Source organism: Talpa occidentalis, unplaced genomic scaffold, assembly GCF_014898055.3.
Source record: "Talpa occidentalis isolate TD23 unplaced genomic scaffold, MPIMG_talOcc4v2.1 talOcc4.5, whole genome shotgun sequence".
Classification (NCBI taxonomy): Eukaryota; Metazoa; Chordata; class Mammalia; order Eulipotyphla; family Talpidae; genus Talpa; species Talpa occidentalis.
The window spans coordinates 60,581,472-60,600,830 of NW_023604861.1; the positions used below are offsets into that span (position 1 = coordinate 60,581,472).

The 19,359-nt window shown below is 38.5% G+C and overlaps 1 protein-coding gene across 8 annotated transcripts in view; it reads right to left on the minus strand.

Annotated features, from left to right (window-relative positions):
- The window catches only part of CYSLTR2 (cysteinyl leukotriene receptor 2), a 76,097-nt gene extending 57,167 nt beyond the window's left edge, over positions 1-18,930 (minus strand). For 3 of the 8 annotated variants that reach the window (XM_054701496.1, XM_054701497.1, XM_054701494.1), the window contains exons 1-3: positions 18,897-18,926; positions 17,970-18,162; positions 16,351-16,510 (exon numbers count right to left, since the gene is read on the minus strand). The gene's annotated coding sequence lies outside the window, so the exon portion shown is untranslated. Of the gene's footprint in view, positions 1-16,344; positions 16,511-17,863; positions 17,885-17,969; positions 18,163-18,896 lie in introns of those variants that run through there. The other 5 variants (XM_054701499.1, XM_054701498.1, XM_054701495.1 and 2 more) reach the window with 4 other exon arrangements.
- Between the last annotated feature and the right edge of the window lie 429 nt (positions 18,931-19,359).

Consider the following 19,359-nt stretch of genomic DNA (forward strand, 5'->3'; position numbering starts at 1 on the left):
AAAGTCACATTTTGAAGTACAGGGGTAGTAGGACTTCAGTTGATAAATTTGGGGGTGGGGCTCACAATTCAGTCCATAACACCCTCCTAGATGGAAAATGTCTACTCAAGTGAATAAATACAGAGAAATTAAATGAGAACTAGGTCATACATGTTCAAATATAGGGCTAACTTGGGAGGAAACTTCCCTTAGCAGGAAACCCACAGTTAATTGTAATCAAGCAGCCAGTTTTCTGTCTTGATTCTTAGTCTGATAGACAAGCTGCATCAACGTCATCTGGGGGCTTAGAAGACAGAATTGACCTTCACGTGCCCTCCTAAGTCAGCACCCGCACTTCCAGGGCAGGCCAGTGATTATTTTACACGACACAGTGGGAGACCTTGCCTTAGCAATGTTTGAGAATGGAGGTTTGCTTTTTTGCAGAGGACTGGGGGTGGGTCCACATGCTTCCGTGGCTCTGACTGAACCCTGTCACAGAAGAGGGAACAAATTGCCATAGCTATGCCAACAGGCCTCCTGCCTTAGGACAGGGGCATTATTCAGGCAGCACAGAAATACCTAATTCAGAGTCACCATAACAAGGGTGGTGTTGTTAGGGGGAAAGGATGTCCTGAGATAATCTCATACAGGCTTTGTGGACTCCACCCCCACTCCAGACTAAAGCCATCAGGACATTGGGAAAGACAAATCCCATCACCACCAAGGGGAGGGTGGCTGGGACCTGAGGGTGGAGTTGGGCAGCCAGGTTGGATATAAAAACCAAACACGTGGGCCTTGCTCTCTCTCTGGCTCGCGATCACTTGCCTCCTGGCTTCACCGCTCCTGGCTGGCGGCCAGCTCTCAGAGCGCCATTTTGGGATTCCTGATCGGCGGATTGGGTAGGACTCATTTAAAACTTTGTCTCCCACTTTTCTCCCAGAGCTGTACATTTCCTCATTTCCCTTTCCCTTGTAAATAAACCTTTTATTAACCTTTCACGTGTGCCTGCAGTAGAGCATTGATAAGTCCTTTTAAGCGCGCGGGTGAGGACCCACAGTCAGGCACCCCGTTTTGTATCGGGGTTGCTCTACAACAGTGTGAACCCTCTCAAATCGATTTCTGGGTTGAGGGGGTAAGCTAAGCAATCGTTTGATACTTATTTTAAGACTTTCATGTAGTGGACCTTAAGCAACTCTCTGCCCTTCTACCACTTCCTTGAGCAAGTTTCCTAAGCTCTTTGTGACTTAGTTTTCTTATCTGAAAATAGAGGTAATAGCATCTACATTCCAAGACTGTGGGAGGATTGATTAGATTAATATTTGTAAAGTCTGAGAGCACATCTGCACATAGTAAGTTTTATATAGGCCAGCTATTATTCTTTTTATTTCAGGAAAGTTAAAGTGGTCTCATGTCTTCCATTTTGGTTTTAGTTTATTCTTAGAAGGAGTTAGCATTCAACAAGAGAATTTATTTCCTATGACTCATCTGCCTACCTAAAGATTTTTCCAGAATTTAAATTCCTCTCACAAGTATTTTCAAACTATAAAATTCTCTTTGACTTTAGAACCAATTTTGGAAGCTGTTCCAGTCTGACTGGGGAATAAATTTACCAGTGAAAGTTAAGTTACTGGAATGAAAGAGTCAGCTGGTAGCCTGAGGAAAAGAAGATAGTGCCTTTCTCATTCTAGAGAGGAGAGCTGAAAGGAAAACCGTAGGTTGGGGAAAAAAACAATACAAAGCATTTTATACTTCCACAGAGATGTTCTGGGGGGAGAGAGGGGTGGAGATGGAGAGGGAGAGGGAGGGGGAGAGGCAGAGAGAGAGGGAGGGATAGAGAGAGAGAGAGAGAGGGTGAAAGAGAGAGAAATTTAAAGCAGGGAACTAAAAAAAAGACACACAATTTTACTACGTTGATGTACCAGAAAAGATAACAATTACCCCACTTCACTTATAATATCCATCAGCCCCTCGCCTGAGGGAGAAGAAAATCTGTAGACTAGAAAGTACAAAGTCAACAGTGAAAAAAGCAGCATGCCTGGTGTTCTGGTCACTATCATGGGAAAAGAATTGTGCACCTTCAAATATGGGCTGCCAGTAAGACGGGACATGTGCTTGATAGCATTTACTTTTGTTTTGATCTTGATATCTTGATCTCTGAAACTCAGAAGATAGAAGTATGGCAAATCCATGGTCAGGTGTCCTAAACATTGCTCGAGGAGCAGTGCAGGATGGCAACAAATGCCAGGTGAAAAGTGATCCACTTTCTTACTAGGAGGGGTCTAGATCTGGGAAATTTTTCACTGTGAGAACAGCTTCTGCCTTGTTAGAAATAGGTTGGATCCCTACCAAGCAAGTATAATTGGTGCTTTTAAATTTACAAGAGAATTACTAAGTGTGTCCTTAAAGTCCAGAATGTCTGAGTTTTCTCCTTTTTTTCCCCATTGTTTTTCTTAGAAGTCTGCATTGGTGTCAGCTTGGAAATGGACCAAATCCTTTACTTTGGAAACCAGCCGATTAGTTTTGGAATGGAAAAGGGATTGATTGACTCTTTGTCACTTGATGCCATTACTCCAGTTCTGCCAAGGGACTAGATGTTATTCCCCTTTAGTTATTTACTGACCTTGAAAGCACATGACAGAAGAAATAAAAATCCAGCTTGAGAGAAGGTGACACTGAAACTAATATCCTCTGCATGGAATATTCTCATGGTTTTTTACATGCCTGATTTCTTCCCATCCTTTAGGACTCACTTCAAATATTACCTGCCCACAACAGCCTTCCCAATCACCTATCTACTGTGGATACTCTGTCTGATGGTTAATTTTGTGTGTCACCTTGGTTGGGCATAATTCCCAGATATGTAGGTAGACACTATCTGGATGTATCTATGAATGTTTTGGGGTGAGATTTACATTTAAATCAGTAGACATTGAGTAAAGCAGATTGACCTCTCCAAGATGGGTGACCACATCCAGTTAAGTGCCTGAATAGAAGAGGCGGACTTCCCCTCAGCAAGACAGAATTCTGCCAGCAGATGGCATTCAGACTTCATCTGCACCATTGGCTTTTCCAGGTTCTTCAAAGGACTACCTGCCCCATAAGATTTTGGATTTACCAAGCCTCCACAAGTATTAAGGAGTCGATTCCTTAAAATGAATGTCTATATATATATGCACAATCCTTTGGTTCTGTTTCCCTAGAAAACCATGCTAATATACCTACACCTACACACATCACATTCTTTTCTTCAGCTCTCATTTATGTCCTTCAGAGTCTCATTATAGTATGCAGCCATTTTATTCATTGTTTCATGTTTCTTTAGTGTCTTTACTGAAGTTTCATGAGGGCCAGACTGGTTTGCCTTGTTCGCTCTTCCTGTGTTCTCCAGTCTACTTAGCAGCTGCATGGTGAATGAGTAAATGGGTAAGATTCTCCCAAAGATTATTCACAGGGGTAATTTATAGTAAACTGCATTTCTAATGTGTGTGATTATATTGTGTTAAAAAATGCTAACAGTCACAATGAGATTACACTTCATACCCACATGATGGCTAGAATTACACATACAAAAAACAGATAATAACAAGTGTTGGTGAAGAGGTAGGGAAATCTGAACACTCATACATTGTTGGCAGGAATACAAACTGGTACAATTACTGTCAAAACCAATTTGGCTGTTCCACAAAAAATTAAATTATCCTAGATGCAATAATCCCATTTCTAGGTATATATCCAAGAGAAATTGTTAACTTTATTCATAGATACTTAATTTTTTTTATGTAATTATAAATGGGATTGTTTTCTTGATTTCTTTCTCTTGGAGTTTGTGGTACAAAGAAACACAAAATATTTTTGTATATTGATTTTGTAGCCCATTACTTCACTATGTCGATTTTTTATTTCTAGTAATTTTTTAGTGGTGTCTTCAGTATATTATTATTATATGACATCATATTATTATGTTATCTACAAATGGTGATAGTTTTCCCTCTTTTCTAAGTTGGATTCCTTTTGTATCTTTCTCCTGCCTAATTTCTCTAATTATGACTTCCAACACTATGTTGCATAATAGTGGTCAGAGTGAATATCTTTTCCTTATACCTCATCTTAGATGAAAAACTTTCAGTTTTTCACTATTGAGCATGATATTATCTGTGAGTTTGTCATATGTAGACTTTATTATGTTGCTATTCTTCCATCCCCATTTTATTGAGAGTTTTTATCATAAATGTATGTTGAATCTTAAAAAAAAAAGTATGTTGAATCTTGTCAAATGTTTTCTCTGTGTCTATTGATATGATAATACTATTTTCATTTCTCCTTTTATTAATGTGGTAAATTACATCAATTGACTTGCATATGTTGAACCATCCTTGCATGCCTGGGATAATCCCACTTGGTCATGATGTATGATTCTTCTAATGTGTGGTTGTATTCAGTTTGCTAAGGTTTTGTTCAGGATTTTGCATCTATGTTCATCAGTAATATTGATTTAGAAAATATATACTTTAGAAATGAAAAATCAATTCTGACTATAAATTTTCAATTCCTAAAAGTGAAAGGTAGGTGCTAAAATCCCACTTTGAAAATTATTTAGGAGCAATCACCAGAAACCTAGCTTTTAGCATGCAAACTAATCATGGGTCATCTTCTGAACTGTGAGTAGAGTTGTGGGGAACCAGGCAATTCCCCCCAAAATAATTGGGTAGCAACAGGCCTGGCTTTACGAGACAAGTATTAGTATTAGCTCTCTGTTAGAAACTGATTAACAGCTTTCTGCATAAGGGAAATGGAGGTGCATAGCCCTTCAGAGAAAACAGCACAAAAACTTGAATATGGGGAATTCTGAGTATGGTAAAAAGGATCAGGGGCCAGGAGCAGTTGATTTTGTAATATGAATGTTAGAAATTGAATTCTCTGCCAATAATGGGCCTATGCAATAGGTGTTTGCTGGTGTACTGAGAACTAAGTATCATTGCCCACCAGTGTGCATAATTTAAATCTGATCACCAGGAAACAGCTTCCTAACTCAAACTGAGGAACAGTCTACAAACTCATTGGCTCATACTTCTAAAAAAATTCAATGTTATGAAATATAAGATAGTCACTGAACATTTGTAGATTAAAGGCAAATAAAACAACATTACAACTGAACATAACATACAGTCTTGAATTTTCTTCTGTTGTAAAGTATACTATTAGGCCAAGTATATTAAGATAAAATATGTATAAGATTTGTAGAGTATATAATAATACTATATCAGTGTTAACTTCCTGGTTTTGATAATTGTGTTTATATAAGAACATTCTCTCTATTTACAACATTGAAATATTTAACAGTACAGAGATACCATGTCTTTGTCTTACTTATAAATGACCCAGAAAAATAATGATGGAGGGGAAAAGGAGGAGATTTTTTCATGAATAAAGCCATGTTTCTGCTAGCAGGGAGGAAGGGAAGAATGGATACTTGATCTCACAATAAGCACACCTATCTTAATTAGGTGTTCCTTTATTGCTGAAAAAATAATGTATAAATTTTACTCTAAATTACTAAAATATCCAATGTATGTAGCAGAACATAAAGTGATATTTTTTCCTGTGATCCTGGAATTATTCAGATATATTAACAACCCCACATTCAGAGCGCTACAAGCAGTTGGGTTTAGCTAGCTACCTTAGAGCCTAAGAAAAGCACCAATTCAGAGCCAATTTTAATTCCCCCCTCCACCTCCCTCAATTCATCATAAGAAGAAACTCAAGAGGTAAAGGAGTCTTTGAGTTCCTGACTATTATAATGTTCATGAAAAGAAACTATTTCCTCCCATTCTCCAAAACCAAGGGAAAGTATCAGATTTGAAAGAATCAGTTATCAAGATTTGGAGAGACTACAAGAAGTGGAGAATTGCATTTTATTCTCGAGTTGAACATCAACTTATCTAATTGATATTTAATCTACTCCTGGTACTTGAGTAAGGGGAAGAAAAACTGTAGGAAGCTAAAAAGGTAGAAAGAGGTTTCAACAGTGGAACATCTTATATCTACCATTTGACAAGAAAAACATGTATATATTTCATATAGTTCAAAGACTCTAATGAAAACAACTAGGCTTGTGTCATGTTACTTACACCAAATCAAAGATAGTCAACCTATAGGAAAGGAGAATCTCAGGAACAAGAGGCCATGGAATGGACCACCTTTGGTGTAGACAGGGCCAATGGGGTGGGGGGAGGAGAAAGTCAGTACAATTCACAGAGCCACGTGGTCTAGAAGACTGTCTATTAAATCAAAGATGATCTTGCTGAGGGATTCAAACCAACTCTTACATACATGTGTAGCCATATTTAACCTTACAACCCCCATGAACTAAGGTAGGTCTATTGATACTAAAAGAATGGGGAAGGGGAAGAGCGCTGAATGATTTTTGAGATGGAAATTTGAAATGAATAGGAATGCCACAGATCCCAAAATGTGACTGTTCTAAGACAAATATGCCTACATAGTTATGTAATATGACTGAGATATCAAAAAATAATGAGCTATGCATAGCAAAGTTTGATAAGATCAGTTGGGCAAAATTATTAGAAAAGTTTTTTTTTTGGAAAAGCTTCAAATAAACAGTTTAACCTTATTTTTAAAGTAACTAGAAAAAGAATAATTGAAATCAAAAGTAATGGTGTGAACTCATCAATCAAGACAGAGAGTGGCAGTTTGGTAAGAATGATCCTTCTGTATTACGCATACAGATCTATAAACCAATATAAATGTAAATTGAAAGTTTGGAGCAAAATATTTCGGCTAATAACACAAAATAAAAAGCAGAAACTTATTTTCTCATATCTGATAAATTAGACTTTCAGCCAAAAAAGGTAACTAGTGACAAAAACAGGTACTATATAATGATCAAGGGTACAATCCATCAAGAAGATGTAATTATCATCAGTATTTCCATACCTAACACAAGTATACTTAAATATATAAAATAGTTAAAACAGATCAAAAGCAGACATTGACAGCAACACAGTAATAGTGGGGGCTATCAACATACCACTTTCTTTGTGGACAGACCATCCAAATAGAAAGTAAACAAGGAAATAATGACGTAAGCGAAGTAATAGATTAGATGGTCTTAATAAGCTTATACAGAACTTTCCATCACAAAAGAAATGAAGACTCAATATTCTCAAGTGCACATGAACATTTTCCAGGAATAGATCATATGCAGAGACACAAAAAAGCTTTAATAAACATATGAAGATTAAAATCATATCAAACATCTTTTCCGATCACAATGGTATGAATCTAGAAATCAAATGTAAAGAGAAAATTAGAAAAAAAACAGAAGTGTGCAGACTAAATAAAATGCTTATGGATAACTCCTGGGTCAATGACTAAACCAATGGAGAAATAACAAATTATCTGGAGACCAACAAAAATGAAGAAACTAGTTATCAGATCCTATAGGATGCAACAAAAGCAGTATTAAAAAGAAAGTTCATAGCAATACAGACCCACATTAATAAATAAGAAAAGTCTCAAAATACCCATGGTATGACCCCCCCCCACCTTTGTAGGACTACCACTTTGTTCCAAGTCTATTATTCAAAAGGAAGGAAGGGAGAAAAAGTAAGAGGAAGGGAAGGAAAACAGAGCTGATATCTGCAACAGCCAGAATATAGTTTAATTTGCCTAGAGTCACCTTATCTAAATTAGAGTGGAATAATAGAGAAAAGTATTGACATATGTGCTCGTTTCTGTTATAATTTCAGCTACAGAGAAGACATTTTTTATGGGATTGGAGATGGGGAGAGAGTGCCTGAGTTCAAGTCCTAGCACTCCCATGTTGTATAAGCGTGGGGAAATCGTGTGATCTCTTGTACAAAAATCCTTTCCTGATAAAAGGTTGGTATCTACTCTGATTGAGTTGTTGTAAACCTTAGAAAGGTAATCATATGCAAAGCCTGAGCAGTGCCTGGAATATCATAAATGCTTAATCAAAGTTGGTTATTGTTATCACAGTAATTATCATCTTTAAAAGCATGGGACACAGAATGAGGATCAGAGTAAGAGTGGAGGGAAAGGAAGAATTTTCTACTGGCAACACTAAGTGAACAATCAAAACTGAGATTTGAATGAAGGTAAGCCAGTAGTCAAAGTCAGACAGAGAAACTCATCAAAGTCTGTGCACAATAGGTCCTGGAGTAGATGGAGGGTGTAATGTTTAAAATGACCTGGGACTGGTGTGTCAGGAGTGAGTAGACCAGGAGGTGCTGGGTAAACATTTGCAGCTGCATTTTATTGTCTCCAAAGATTGTGGAGCCATGCCCCAGGCCAAAAGACTTTGGTCTTGCCTACAGATCTTACACCTGCCATCCAGTTGTGGAAATACCATGAGAACAAACAGCATGACCAGATTAGAGGTCACATCTCTGGCCATTTAGGCCCAAGTAGCCATAGTCAATGGCTGAAGTTGAAGGGTGAAGGATGCTCATGTTACAGGTTTAGTAAATATTCCTTCCTGAATACACAATTATTTAAACTCACAAAGCAAAATACAGGCACACTGTCAGAAATGAGAATAACAAGCAGAATTGTGATGGTTGTGACTGACATAAAACTGAAGGAAACTGGCGATAATTTGAGAAATATATTGTATCTGAGAAGTCCTTCAGTTCTGTGGATGAACAGTTCTGTATGATGAATATAGATACTTGAGGAGTTAAATAGTACAGTGTCCAGCATTGGCATCTATTATCAGACAAACATAGGTTTGATCTCTGCTGTCCCACTTGGAAGCTGAATGTTTCTAGGTGAGTTACCTAATCACTGTAAAATTAGGTTTTCTCCTCTCTTTCCAGGACTAGTGACAGTACCAATCTCAAAGGGTTATTATAAATATTAAAATAAAACTTTTTGTTTTATAAGCTCTTTATTTTATATAAATCTGGCAGATAGTAGGAGTTCAATATATTTGTCTAACCCAAAGTGAGCAAGTTTCTTTGTCATATTAATTTCCTATGACTTTGAGGGTTATGCTAATTTATATAGATTTTTATAGATACCACACAATCTATATAAGCATATATCAATATAGAAAATATACATATTTGTATAATCAGCAATCTCCTCGACATCTTCACTTGGGTATCTAAAAGCTGTCTTAAATATGTCTAAAATTGAGCATCTAGTCTTCACATCTCAAATGTGCTCTTTCCACAGTCTTCCACATTTTAATCAAATGCCAACCCTAACATTCCAAGTGCTCAGGTATCCTGATGCCTCTCTTTTTTATGTTTATTTATTTATTTTTATTTTTATTTTTATTTATTTCTTTTTATTTCTTTTTATTTCCAATAGTACGAAATACTATTGGCTCTGATATCAAAATATGCCCCAAGTTGGTCACTTCTCACTATTCTATTACAACTCAGAACCACTTACAATTCACAACCTAATACCTCTCACTTGGATTATTACTGCTACTTCTGAGCTGCAGTTCCTACTTCCACCCTTGACCCTTGTTACAAGTTTCATTGTGTCTCTAGAACAGGTTTGTCTAAGTCCTAACATATAGTAACTGCAAATATGACCTTATTTAGAAATAGAGTCTTCCTAGAAGTAAAGTTAAGACAAGGTCAAATTGGGTCAGGATCCTAATACAACGACTGTTGCTCTCAGAGGAGAGAGAGATTTGGAGATACAGAGATACAAGGAAGAAGATCATGTGAAAATGGAGGCAGAAATTTGAGTTAGGTTACCAGGGAGCACCAATGTAAGCCAACAACTACCAGAAATTGTAAAAGACCAGGAAGAATTAATCTATAGAGCCTTTAAAGGGAGCATGGTCCTGATTACCCCTTGATCTTGGACTTCTAGCCTCCAGAACTATTAGAGAATAAATTTCTTTTTCTCTAAGAGGCCCAGTTTGTGATAATTTGTTATAGCAGGTCTAAAAAAATAAATAGATGTATTAGATTTATAAATTAGTTAGATTTATAGATTAAGTAAGTCTCTACAGTCTATATCAACATAGGCCCAAAAATGATTCTTTTAAAAGTTGATTCCAATCATATCACTCATCCATTCAAAACCCTGGCATGACCTCCATGTCAAAGCCCTCATAGTAGCTGGCAAACTCCTCCATAGTCTCCTTGTCCTACCTAGCCCTCTCACCTCCCTCCTTTTGTGCTCCCCTTGTTGACACCACACTACCAATAGCCTCCTTGCTATTCCTTACACACATCGAGCTGCTCCCACCACAAGGTCTCTGCCTCTGCCTGGGAAAGCAGATACTGACATGGCTACTCCCTTGCTTGCTTCAAGTCTCTGCTTAGGTGCCCTTTTCCAATGATGGTATACAGGCCCCACACCCCAAACCTTCTTACTCTTCTTTTTTTTTAACCCATCTTGCCTAATTAGCATCCTTTCACACACTATGTATTTATTATGTCTTCTTTCTCCCTAAAATAGAATATAATCTTATACCCACAAAGGAGTATTCATGACTGTTTCATCCACTTAAAGCAGACACACAGAAAGTTTAGTAAATATGTGTAGTGGTAATATTTAGTAATAATTTGTTAGTAAATATTTGAAAGAAATGAAGGAAAATAAAAGAGTTATTCTGTGGGGATAGAACTGTGATTCCTTAACAAAAGCCTTTAGAAGGGCAGATAATCCTCCTCCCAGTGGTTTATGAAGACTGAAATCTTGGGTCAATTCTTCTTCAGGCCACATCTCCCATATCCAATTTAAGCTCGGATCTCTCCAATTTAATCTAATGAGGATTAAATGAGAAAATGTATGTAAATACAACTAACATTGTTCCTAGCAGAATAGACATCTAAGAAGTTCCTATCTCTCTCTTTCTGATAAATACGGAATTTTATTATCTTGAATGAATGAGTCGGGACTTCTTTTGTGAGTCCCTCTAGGGATAGGGACAAGTGGTCCCGGGTCACTGCATCAGATAGATCCTGTCACATATACCAGAGACTGCTCTTCCAGACTTGTAGACTATGGCATGTCAACACACCTGAAGGGCAGAATTACACATGTAAGTCATGGAGATTCTGGGATCCTGCAGCAACAGTCCTTTTTGGAAGTAATTTTTGCTGTTAAGAACCTAGTCCTTGTCCTCAGGGCCCTCTGACATTTTGTTTCAAAGCACATCAGCACTGAGGATCCAGAAGAAAGAAACAATGATTATGTTCACTACCAAGCAGGGACATTGTGAGGGCAGCTCACACAGCCTCCCACTCTGGGCTCCCCAACCCCCCCCCCCCTGCCGCCTTGGGGCTTACCTTCCCAAGGAATGAAGTTGTTTAGCAAGGACTGTCTTTAGTGGAAGGAGACAGGTATCTCTAAAAGGAGAATCTAGGAAGTTGATATTTGTCCCAATTTACATTTCTCTTCTCTACTCTTTTACACCTTTGCTCACTCTTTTGCTCAAGCAAGATTTCATAGAATCTGAGTTTCATCCTCTATTGAATTCATAGTCATAATATCAATAAAACATAAAGCCATAGTTTGGTATCCCTGAAAGTAGTATGTTGACAAAGCATTTGAAAACGTCTAGGAAACAGAAATTTCAAATTAGAAAGACTTCTTCCTTTCATGTACACATTGCCTAATTTAACCTTCTCAAGTGTGGGTATTACCATTTTTGTAAGTGAGAAAACTAGGGACCAGATAAATTCAGGAAATGATGCAAGGTCACTGCTGTATTAATTTCTAACACTGACCAAAAAAAAATTACTACAAACTTGGTTTAAAACAACAGAAATGCATCTGTCACAGTTCTTGAAGCCAGAAGTCTTAAATCAAGTTGTCAGCAGACTGGAGTGTCTGGGGAGGGAAGTTTCCTTGCCTCCTCCTGGCTTCTGGTGACAACAGCCCTGAAAATACTTGGCTTGAAGCTATATTACTCCAAATCTCTGCCACCACCTCCACATGCCTCTCCGTGTGTCTCTGTGGATGTGAAATATCTCCCTATCCTTTCTCTTATAAGAATACCAATTATTGGGCCTCCCTGGTAACCCAGGGGTTAAATCTCAGCATTATCACCACTGCTACCTGAAATCAATTCCCAGCCAGGAAGCTCACCCACATAATGGTGCAGCAGACTGCTCCCTCCCGTCTCACCTGCTGCTCCCCTCAAAAAGTGTATTTCATGCAAATGGCCAAAAGGCATATGAAAAAATGTTCAACATCACTTGTAATCAGGGAAATGCAAATCAAAACCACAATGAGATACCATCTTACACCAGTGAGAATGGCACATATTAAAAAAAAAAAAAAACTAGCAACAACAAATGTTGGTGAGGATGTGGAGAAAAAGGAACTCTCCTGCGCTGCTGGTGGGAGTGCAAACTGGTCCAACCACTATGGAGAGCTGTGTGGAGATTTCTCAACCTACTAAAGATAGAACTTCCATATGATCCAGCAATTCCACTCCTAGGTATTTACCCAAAGGACACAGAAACATTAATTCAAAAGGGCACCTGCACCCCTATGTTTATAGCAGCACTATTTACAATAGCTAAGCTATGGAAACAACCCAAATGTCCAGAAATAGATGACTGGATCAAGAAGATGTGGTACATATACACAATGGAGTATTTACTCAGTAATCAAAAAAGATAAACTCATGTAATTTGAAGCAACATGAATGGAGTTGCAAGGGATCATGCTCAGCAAAATAAACCATAAAGAAAAAGAAAAATACCAAATGGTCTCACTCATAGCAGGAATTTAGAAAACCTAAATAAGGGACCAGGAGAAAGACTAATTGCGATAAAGTAAAAATCAAAATGAACAAGCAACTATAGACCAGAGACACACTACAGTGAGGGGCAGGGGGAGGAGAAGAGAGATTAGGGTCAGAAAAAGGGGGTGGGAATTGTATGGGGACTATAACCAAAATGAAAATGCATACATTATGCAAAAATGAAAAATGATGTAAGAATTATATAAAATAAAATAATTTATTAAAAAAAAGTGTATTTCAGTACATCTGCCTGTTCTGCTCCCCACTCTGTCTCTGGTGAATCCTCTCAACTCCCCACCTCTGGCTTACACTCCAGTTCTTCTATTCAAAAATAAACAAATAAAATCTTTAAAAAAAGAAGAATACTGGTTATTGGATTTATGCCCCACTGTAAATGCTATGTCTAAATAAGGACACATTCATGGGTACCAGGGTTAGGTCTTGAATGTACAAAGCTGTTGTTTTTTCTCCTGGGTAGGAGACACACAACTCAACCTACTATAGTCACTAAGAAGTGATAAAGCCAGACTCAAACCCAGTTCTATCTGATATAGAATTTCAACTTCACACTGTCTTCCCCTGTGATCCCAGAGGAACTAGCACAAGCCATCCCGGACTTGTGTCTGGCTTGAAGTCAAGTGTCTCTTGAAATTGTCTACTTTTCATAAGAAAAACATTTTAGTTTAGAATTTCCCATAATTTATTTGGACTAAAATAGAATGTAATCTCTAGGTTCTAAGAATTCTTTGGGAAGTACATGTAATGTTATTCTAACCCTAATTGTGCTTTTTTACTTTCTTTTTCTTCCTTCTCCCTGAGGGATCTGGAAGCTTTTCTGAGAAATAGGGTCCTCACACACACTATCATGGACTTTTAGCTAGAGCGCCCAGGTTAACATGACATTTGTAAAGATGCTCTTGACATAGGAAGAGATGACTTACCTGTAAATTTTGATTTTTTTTTAATAAAAAGGATTTCTCAATAAAGGATTAGTTTAGCAAATGTGGGTTGCCTAAACCCTGCACATTTCAAAGGCTTGATCCTAGCTCAGCTCTCAGGAGAGAATCTCTAAGTCATTAGAATATTCTACCTGATAAAAGTATTTGTGTTTACCCAAGGGTCTAGGATCCAAGGGTCTTGGGACTTAGCTTTCCAAGGAATAAAGTCACTCAACAGAGTCTGTCTTTAGTGGAAAAAGCTATAGGTATCACTGAAAGGACAATCTAAGACATTGACATTTGTCCCAATTCAAATTTCTCTTTTCTTGTTCAAGGTTATCAGCTTGATCTCTGGAGGGAGTGGAATCAGGTCAACCACCATGCTGGCAGTTAGTCAGGTCTACATGATAGTGAACCACAAGAAAAACTGAAAACCAAGGCTTAGGTGGGTTTCTCTTATAATAATACTTCACGTGTACTGTCATGCATTGTTGCGTGGGGAATGAAGCAATGTCCAGCTTGTGCCTGGCCTCTCCTGGATTCCATCTATCCATCTTTATTCTGAAGTATATCATAATCTGTGTCATTTCACCACAATAGAATAGAACCATGATTATAAACAATGATGATTTCTGTGAGTCCTTCAAGTGAATTATTGAATCTGAGAATGATCTAGATTTTATTATCTAATAGAAATCCATAATTATTTTAACAATTCATGCTTCCTTGAATACTCAGATCTGGCAAGGTTCTGCTGAATTATAAACTCCATTACAGTGAGCACGATGCCTTTCAATGGAAATTCTCATACCTCACCTTCCCACAATACACATATGGTGTTTTGCATGTAGTAGGTGTTCGATAAGGAGCAAATGAACATGACATTCGGTTTCGAACCATAATAAAGTAGAGTATCCCATAATCAGAACTGACTTGTATGCCATATATGAGACCTTCTGAATGGACCCAGCTTACACAATGAATATCATCTTAGGTTGAATAATGTGAGACTCTACCTGATAGAGCAATTTCCCTGAACTGAGATTAATTTAGTGGGGAGCAATGCTGAGAGCTAGCAATTGAACTGCAGCTTGGAAACAGATGCCTTGACCCTTGCAGAAAAACAGCCTTATCCTCAACATTTTTTATATTTTACAAGAAAAATAAATTTAGTGGATTCTCCCAGATTGGTCAAAAGTCTTAGCCTTAGAAGAGACAAAACTTGTTAAATTGTGGCAAATATAAGATCTCTAATTATCGAGGGCTAGTATCTTCTCAGGGATCTGTTTTGTTTGCTTTAGATAGGGTGAAATCTTTTTAGTACATGATGCCAAGTAGCAAGCTGAAGGGCAAATTGTTGGGTGTATACGGAGAGACAGTGGAAACTATTAACATAGGGTGAAGGCCATTCTCTGCTGCCATCCAGAATTAGGTGAATATTCTACACTGTTTGACTTTGTTCAGTGTGTCTGTTTTGTCGGGTGTGTGTGTGTGTGTTTTACCATCTCATGTGTGTTTTACCATCTCAGTAAAATTGTATTAGGTAAAAAAATTATACACAATAAAATAGGTAGATCAATTGATTTTTGACAAGGATGACAAGACAATTCAGTGGAGAGAGTAGTCTTTCCAAAATGATGGCACTGGGCCTATTGGATAGTCACATGGAAAAGAATCAAGTTGAACCTTTATTTTACATCATCACTAACAAAGACTAACTCAAAGGATCAAAGGGCAAATGTAAGACTTAAAAACTATAATACTTTTAGAGGAAAACCTAGGGATTAATCTGTAAACTTGGACTAGGCAATGATTTTTTTTTTTAAGATTTATTTTATTTATACAAGAGCCGGGTACAGTCCAGATGTGTGGGAGGGTGAGAGGATTCACCAGAGACAGAGCAGGGAACAGAACAGGCAGAAAGACCAAAACACACTGCTGAGGGGAGCAGTGGGTGAGACAGGAGAGGTCTGCCATGCCATGTGGGTTGCTCCAAGGCTGGCAGGGATTGAACTGGCACTGCAGAGGCTGCGGACAGCTTCACAGTGCTGCGCTTAACTGCCTGTGCCGCCAGGGAGGCCCCTAGGCAATGATTATTAATATGACACCCAAAGCACAAGCTCAGACAACATAAAAATACCACAAATGAGGTAAATTAAATAATAGACATATTTATTGCTCAAAGTTCTGGGGGCTAGAAGTCTGAGATCAGGTTCCAGCATGGTCTGTGTCTGAGGAGAGCCCTCTTCTGGTTTACAGAGAGCGCCTTCTTAGTGTGTTCTCACAAAGACAGGAGAGAGAATCAGAGAGAAGGACAGACAGAGACTGAGAGACAGAAAGCACAGCTCTGACCTCCTCCTCTTTTTTAAGGGCATTAATACCATTCACAAAGGCTTCACCCTCTTGACCTAATTACTACCAAAGACCTCACTCTCCATAACATTGCATAGGGAGCTGGGACTTCAGCGGGAGAATTTGGAAGGAACACAAACTTTCGTCTATAACAAATGAAAAAAACTTATACATAAATGTTCTTAGTAGCATTATTCTTAATGCCCAAAAAAAGTAAAAACAACTCAAATTCATCAGCTGATAAAGAAAATGGGACACTCTACCATATAATGGAATATTATTTAATTATGAAAAGAATTAAAGCACTAATACCTGATATACAAAGATGATCTTTGAAAACATGATGCTAAGTGAAAGACAGCAGTCTCAAAGGTGCTGCAGGAGGCCTTGTTGCTCCAGCCAGATAGGATACTGACAAGCAGCAAAGACAAAGGGCCTCACACCATGGGGCTGAAGATATGGCATCCCTTTGCTTTTTGTTCATGGACATAGAGAGAGAAAAATTTATCAGAAAGTATATTAGGCAATAAATTATATGTATCAGCATATTGTAAGTAAATAGCATGAAATATTGTTTGTTTAGAAATTAATTATTAAACAGTTTGGCCCACTTGACAATGGGAGATGGTTTATTAAACATGCCTGACAAGCATTACAATACAACTATTATTGTAAGTTCTTTTTTGCCTTCCCTTGCAGTTTCTTGGGAAAGTTTTTAAATGAAACTATTTGAGTTAAGAAGTTTCTAGGTAGAGAAAGTTCTGATAGCTGAGTAGCAGCCAGCCCCTGGTGTGAAGGCCATGAGAATAAGAAAAGTCTTTTTTTGCTTAGGCTTTGGCTAATAGGGATGTACTGGTGGCTATCTACTGGCTTAGGTTATTGTTTGGTTGAAACAATGAGTTCTAGTGTAAGGCTTAGTTTTTTATTAGCCTTGAAGGTTGCCTTCTTGCTGAGAGCATGTAGTGGTCAAAAGCCCATAGAAAAAGAGATGCACTGATTGTTTCTGCTTTGTTTCTATGCACATGATAATGTAATCTCAATGCTTGCAAAAAATGTATAAATAAAGAACCTGCTGAGCCTTTCGGGCAGAAGATACTAGCACCTCACCAAGTGTCAGTGTCTCCTCATTCTACCTCATCCCCTTCCCCTCAGCCCCTAAGTTTCAGATCATTCGTATTCGCCGCTGTCTCATCCTTTCAGGAACCCTGACACGACATTTTGCCGGAGGCTGGTCCCCGGCACAAAGGAACACATATTGTATGCTCTATTCATATGAAATGTCCAGAATAGGTACATCTATGAAGATAGAAATAGATTAGTGATTGCCCACAGCTTGGGGAAATAACGAGGTTTTGCAGGAGGGCAGGAGATGTGTGTACCTGATGGCTAAGGGATACAGGGCTTCTTTTTAGGATGATAAAAATATCTTAAAATTGATTGTGGTGAAGGATACTTCTGTGAATATTCTCAAAATCATTAAACAGTGCACTTGAAAGAGTGAGTTGTAAGGAATGTTATATCTCAAAAATATTTGAAAAGCTGTCTGTTTTTAAAAGGGTTAAGATTGAGCAAATCTTCCTCGAAAGCAATGGCTTGTGCAAAAAAGTCACATAGGTTAATTTCTTCCCCATATCTCCCAGCCAAGGAGAAAAGAACTGACAACTGTTGAGCGTGTCCTTGGCACAGGCAATTTTTATTCTGCCAAGACTATGCGGTAGTAGAGGAGGAGGCCAGGTCACTCTCGAGGAACGACCCCGCTACACTATAAACACTTATACTATTAATCTTTATCCCAGCTTTCTCCAAATGGACATTTGGCTTTTACCAGAGTTACTGTGCACTGGAGAGAAGAAAATGATCAGTGTTCTGAGATTACGCGAAGTCAGAACTGACACCAGTTCCAGAAGACACAAAGCATCACTGTGGTCTACCTGTCAGAGGAGTTGCTTGTGGAGGCCAGGAGATCCGTGGCATTTTAGCTCAGGTCTGTCTCACAGTGGGCACAGTGGTCTCAGTCCCCATCCTGTGGTTACTTCATTTCCCTGTTGCACAATGGAAATAGAGCGGCTGGCAGAATCCCCATCTGGACAGAAATGTTCAGCCTGATTCCACAGCCTGCGTTCTCTTAGAGCAAAAGACTCATTTACTATTAGGCTCCAGCAGCCCTGTAATTTAGTCCTGGAATTTACTTTCTGTATAATGAAGTTATAGATGATGATCTGGTTTCTCAGTACAGAGCGGATTAGAGGCAGCAAATTGGAAGGGAATACAAATTAGGCAGAATCATCCCGATGACAGCCACAAGGAGTAAGTACTGAGGATGCTCCTTGAGACAGAGCTTACACAAACGGGACAGGCACTCTCTCTGCAAAGAGCCAAGCAGCCTTTGGGGGCTGGACGAAGCTGCTACTGGCTTCCACAAGCAAACCTAGAGCAGCCTTAAACTGAGTAGGCATCAGAATTACATGGGGGGCTTGTTAAAACACTGCTTGCTTGGCTCTACTCCTAGAGTTTCTGATTCAGTGGGTATGGGTTGGGACCCGAGAAAGTACATTTCTAACAAGTTCTCAGGGATGCAGGTTCTGCTGCCCTGGTGGCTCGATTTGAGAAATGTGGGCCTATATTCTAGCCCAGGGCACTATATAGTGCTCCTAAAAAAGATTCTGAGTCTACAAGAAAAGACTCAACCTTGCCGGATTCTTATATTATAAGGCAGAGGTATATAGTGCATTTTAAATAATTTTGATCAAAATTAGAATAAAAAATTGGGGGGGCATTTAAAGAGGTAAAGTTTGGAAACTGGAAAAATTCACACATACACTTTTCACATCTCCTGGGGTGCAACCTCCCCTGCTTACCTTATATGTGTCCCCCACCAGCAAGATCTGTTCCCTACTGTCCAAACCTTGCTTTCCTTCATTTCACAGCATTATCATAACTGGACATTATGACATTGACCTGCATATATGGTCTTCTTCCCCACCCCCATAAAAAGTACTCTCCCTGAGGGCAGACCTAGTTTTCTTTTGTTCACCTTGGTATCTCTAGAATCTAGAACACATTCAGGCACTTGATGGAGTCCTAATAATTTTTGAATGAATAAATAAAGAAAACATTACCTTAGCTATAATATGTCAAAGGAGGGATGTATGTGTGTGGTGTGAGCATGTACATAGTGTAAGTGTGGTGTTTCAGTGTGTGTGTATAAATTATATGTATGTACGGTGTGTGGCACCTGCATGTGGTGTGTATAGTGTATGCATGTAGCATTTGGTTTGTGTATGTGTGCACATGTGTACACATAGCATGCACATAGTGCGT